The following is a 5,560-nucleotide window of genomic DNA, read 5'->3' as shown; positions in this document are numbered from 1 at the left end:
AGGGAGGGAGGGAGGGAAGGAAGGAAGGAAGGAAGGAAGGAAGGAAGGAAGGAAGGAAGGAAGGAAGGAAGGAAATCTGCTGTTTAGTACAGCTGCCTTCACCAGTGATCTTAGCTGGATCTTCTGGATAAGTTGCCGCAGCTTCTCCGTCAGCACTCGCTGCTTCACCTTCAGCTTGTATGTTACAGAGACAGCTTCTTTCCTTAAACCTCACGAGCCAACCTCTGCCAGTGTTCAAATTCTCTTTTGCAGCTTCCTCACCTTTCTCGGCCTTCATAGAATTGAAGACTGTTAATCCAGTTGCTCTGGATTAAGCGTTGACTTAAGTGAATGTTGTGACTGGTTTTGATCTTCTAACCAGACCATTCAAACTTTGTCCATAGCAGCAAAAAGGCTGTTTTGCTTTCTTACCATTCATGTGTTCTCTGGAGTAGCACTTTTAATTTCCTTCAATAACTTCTTTGCATTTATGACTTGGCTGTTTGAGGCAAGAGACCTAACTTTTGGCCTATCTTGCCTTTCAATATGTCTTCCTCACTAAGTTTACTCATTTCTAGCTTTTGATTTAAAGTGACAGACGTATGACTCTTCCTTTCACTTCAGCACTCAGAGGCTGTTGTAGGGTTGTTAATTGGCTTAGTTTCAATATTGTTGTGTCTCAAGGAATAGGGAGGAAAGAGAGAGACAGGGAACAGCCAGCTGGTGGAGAGTCAGAACACACACAACATTTATCGATTAAGTTTGCCATATCGGCACAGTTTGTGATGCCCCAAAACAATGACTATAGTAGCAACAAAAATCACTGATCACATGGTCAGGTGTAATGGCTCACACCTGTAATCCCAGCACTTTGGGAGGCTGAGGCAGGTGGATCACCTGAGGTCAGGAGTTTAAGATCAGTCTGTCCAACATGGTGAAACCCCATGTCTACTAAAAAAACAAAAATAGCTAGGCATGGTGGTGGGCATCTGTAGTCTCAGCTACTTGGGAGGCTGAGGCAGGAGAATCACTTGAACCTGGGAGGCAGATGTTGCAGTGAGCCAAGATTGCACCACTGCATTTCAGCCTGGGTGACAGCGAGACTCCATCTAAAAAAAAATCACTGATCACAGAACACTGTAATAGATATAAAAATAATGAAAAGGTATTTAGTATTAAAATATTGTGAGAATCACCAAAATGCAACACAGAGACACAAAGTGAGCACATGCTATTAGAAAAATGGCACCAAGAGACTTGTTTGATGCAGATCTGTCACAATCCTTCAATTTGTAAAAAACCAAACAAAAAACAAAACACATACACACAACGTCTGTGAAGCACTATAAAGCGAAGTTCATGGGATAACTAGCTAGCCATATACATAAGACTGAGACTGGATTCACTCCTTACACCATATGCAAAAATCAGTTCAAGATGTTTAAAGACTTAAATGTAAAACCCAAAACTATGAAACCCTAGAAGAAAACCTAGGCAACACCGTACCATTCAGGACATAGGGCAAAGATTTCATGAGAAAGATGTCAAAAGCAACTGCAACAAAAGTAAAAATTGACAAATGGGGTCTAATTAAACTAAAGAGCTTCTGTACAGCGTAAGAAACTAGCAACAGAGGAAACAGATAACCTACGGGATGGAAGAAAATTTTTGCAAACTATGCATCTGACAAAGGTCTAAAATCCACCATCTATAAGGAACTTAAACAAATTCATAAGAAAAAACAACCCCATGAAAAAGTGGGCAGATAATATAAACAGACACTTCTCAAAAGAAGACGTACGTGTGGCCACCAAACACATGAGAAAAGCTCAACATCACTGACCGTTAGAGAAATGCAAATCAAAACCTCAATGTGATGCCATCTCATACCAGCTAGAGTGGCTATGATTAAAAAGTCAAAAAATCACAGATGCTGGTGAGGCTGTGGAGAAAAGGGAACACTTTCACACTGTTGGTGGGAGGGCAAATTAGTTAAAACACTGTGGAAGACAGCGTGGCAATTCCTCAAAGACTAGAGACAGAAATGCCATCCCACCCAGCAATTTCATTACTGGGTAAATACCGAAGGGAATATAAACCGTTCTACCATAAAGACACATGTGCACGTATGTTCATTGCAGCACTATTCACAGTAGCAAAGACATAGAATCAACCAAAATGCCTATCAATGATAGACTAGATAAAGAAAATGTGGTACATATACACCATGCAATACTATGCAGCCATACAAAGAATGAGATCATGTCCTTTGCAGAGATACGGATGGAGCTGGAGGCCATCACCCTTAGCAAACTAATGCAGGAACAGAGACCCAAATACTGCACATTCTCATTCATAAGTGGGACCTAAATAGTAAACACATGGACACATAGAGGGGAACGACGCACACTGGGCCCGCAAGAGGGTGGAGAGTGTGAGGAGGGAGAGTATCAGGAAAAACCGCTAATGGTCGAAGCTCAACACCTGGGTGATGGAATCATCTCCACGACAAACCCCTGTGACAGACATTTACCTATAGAACAAACCTGCAATCCTGCACATCCTGTACCCCTGAACTTAAAAGTTAAAAAAAAATAAAGTGAAGCACAATACAATGAGATATTCCTGTATTTCTTAATTTTGTTGCTTAAGCTGTTCCAGCTTTGGCCATTGGGAGTTTTTTCAGTTAGCTTTTGTTCTTTTGAAATATGACCACCAATTTTTAAGAATTTATTTATTTTTTAGCATTTCCTTACTTTCTGGCACTACAAGATGCTGCAGTCTCGTGTTTATTTTCTGCCCCAGACTGTAGCCATTTACTTGTATTGTTCTTTTGTACTCCTTAATTTCAGATTCATGTTGTATCTTTTTCCCTCAGAATAGCTGAAAAATTAAAAAAAATTAGAATGGTGTGTCAGGTAGTTAGGGTCTTGTGATATGGCTCAGCTTTAAAGATTTTTTTTTTTTTTTTTTTGAGACAGAGTCTTGCTCTTGTCGCCAGGCTCCTCAGCCTCCTGAGTAGCTGGGACTACAGGCGTGCACCACCACAGCTGGCTAATTTTTTGTATTTTAGTAGAGATGGGATTTCACTATGGCCAAGATGATCTCGATCTCTTGACCTCATGATTTGCCTGCCTCGGCCTCCCAAAGTGCTGGGATTACAGGCGTGAGCCACCGCGCCTGGTCAGCTTTAAAGATTTGTAAATTGTTTTGATTTATTTTCTTGGTTGAAATGAACTTTTTGCTTTTTTTGAGACAGAGTCTCACTCTGTTGCCCAGGCTGGAGTGCAGTGGCATGGCCTTGGCTCACTACAACCTCCACCTCCTAGGTTCAAGCGGTTCTCCTGCCTCAGCCTCCTGAGTAGCTGGGACTACAAGCAGCTGCCACCACGCCCGGCTAATTTTTTGTATTTTTAGTAGAGACGGGGTTTCACCGTGTTAGCCAAGCCGGTCTCGAACTCCTGACCTCAGGTGATCTGCTCGCCTTGGCCTCCCAAAGTGCTGGGATTACAGACATGAGACATCACGCCTAGCCATATATATTTTCCTTTAAAAGAGACCTTTCCGGCTGGGCACAGTGGCTTAAGCCCGTAATCCCAGCACTTTGGGAAGCCAAGGTGGGGCGGATCACCTGAGGTCAGGAGTTCAAGACCAGCCTGGCCAACATGGTGAAACCCCGTCTCTACTAAAAATACAAAAAATTGACTCCAGAATCTGCGAACCCTAGTTGGTGCCGCATCCCCAGCCTGCAGCCATGGTCGCCTACAAAGTGGTGCTGATCCGGCATGGCGAAGAGCGCATGGAACCTGGAGAACTGCTTCAGCGGCTGGTACGAGGGCGACCTGAGCCTGGCACCACAAGCAGGCAAAGCACGCAGGCAGGCGCTGCGAGATGCTGGCTATGAGTTTGACATCTGCTTCACCTCAGTGCAGAAGACAGTGATCCAGACCCTCTGGGCAGTGCTAGATGCCATGGATCAAATAGGGCTGCCAGCAGTGAGGACTTGGCGCCTCAGTGAGCGGCACTATTTGTTACGAAGCATGGTGAGGCCCAGGTCAAGATCTGGAGGCACTCCTGTGATGTCCCTCCACCTCCAGTGGAGCATAGCCACCCTTTCTACAGCTACATCAGTAAGGATCGCAGGTGTGCAGACCTCACAGAAGATCAGCCACCCTCCTGTGAGAGTCTGAAGGACACTATTGCCAGAGCTCTGCCATTTTAGAAGGAAGAAATAGTTCCCCAGATCCAGGAGGGGAAATGGGCACTGATTGCTGCCCATGGCAACAGCATCCGGGGCACTGCCAAGCATCTGGAGGGTCTCTCTGAAGTGGCTATCATGCAGCTGAACCTGCTGACTGCTATTCCCCTTGCCTATGAATTGGACAAGAACCTGAAACCCATCAAGTCCGTGCAGTTTCTGGGGGATGAAGAGACCGTGCGTAAAGCCATGGAAGCTGTGGCTGCCCAGGGCAAGGCCAAGAAGTGAAGGCCAGCGGGCAGGCTGCTGTCCCCAGGAGCACCCTCCCTGCCGGTCACGTCCCTCTGCCCCTCCCTCCTGCACGTGTCACACTGACCACATCTGTAGGCATCTTGAGTTGTAGCTGCAGATGGGGACCAGTGGCTCCCACTTTCATTTCAGCCATTTTGTCTCCTGCACCCACTCCCTTCACACATTCTGGTCAGAATAGCACTTCCAGGGCATGGGTTCTCAGTCCAAGCTGTGGGAAATCTCCCCTTATCCAAGAGAGTTGAAACGTAGTGACTTGGGTTTTTCAAGTGCCTTGTTTACTAAGGACTTGTGGGGAGGAACCATGCTAAGCCATGACCCATGAGAGAAGCCTGTGTGCCCCCAGGAGCCAGTCCTGTGCACTTCTGCAGTTGGGCCACGGCCTGGGGGCTCTAGTCATTCCGGGGAAGGTGAGTGTAACCTGCATGGTGATGTGACAGCTGTTTCCTCCCTCACCCCAGAGGAGCTGGCTCTAGAAGGTTGGGATGAATCCTGAATTTAGTGTAGGTGTTACATTTAATTTTATATAAAAAAAGAAAGTCTAGCATATGTAAATAATACAAAACAATAACCCTTCTGGGGCTTCTCATGGCAGCTGAAATAATCCCACATGTGGTCATCAGAAAATAGGCCATTCCTCATACCGATAGGGGATCAGCTCTCTGACCTCAGGGGCAGGAGTGCTTCCTGCTGTGTGTTTTTGAATCCCGCCCCCGCCTTGTTCTGCGGCAGTGAAGTGCCCCTAGGTCCCGTCCAAGTGTCTCCACTGATTTCTACATCATGTTCTAGCTGCTTGGCCCTGCCACCTGGGTCCAGTGTTCATTTGAGTGTAACTGTACTAAATCCCTTTTCCAGATCAGTATAATCATGGAGTGATGTGCAATGGTGAAAAAAAAATACAAAAAATTAGGCGGGCGCCTGTGATCCCAGCTACTCAGGAGGCTGAGGCAAGAACCCAGGAGGTGGAGGTTGCAGTGAGCCAAGATGGTGCCTCTGCACTCCAGCCTGGGGGACAGAGTGACTCCGTCACACACACACACACACACACACACACACACACACACACACACACAC

At 46.1% G+C, this 5,560-nt stretch overlaps 1 pseudogene across 1 annotated transcript; it reads left to right on the top strand.

Annotated features, from left to right (window-relative positions):
• The first annotated feature begins 3,733 nt into the window (after positions 1 to 3,733).
• On the top strand, positions 3,734 to 4,743 carry LOC116564669 (annotated as a pseudogene). Its single transcript, XR_004275033.1, has one exon. The product of XR_004275033.1 is annotated as a phosphoglycerate mutase 1-like (transcript).
• Positions 4,744 to 5,560: the final 817 nt, after the last annotated feature.

This window comes from Sapajus apella, unplaced genomic scaffold (assembly GCF_009761245.1).
Source record: "Sapajus apella isolate SASKATOON/1434 unplaced genomic scaffold, GSC_monkey_1.0 scaffold38, whole genome shotgun sequence".
NCBI lineage: Eukaryota > Metazoa > Chordata > Mammalia > Primates > Cebidae > Sapajus > Sapajus apella.
The sequence above is the reverse complement of the archived record's forward strand: the minus strand, read 5'-3'. Positions and strand labels throughout refer to the sequence as shown.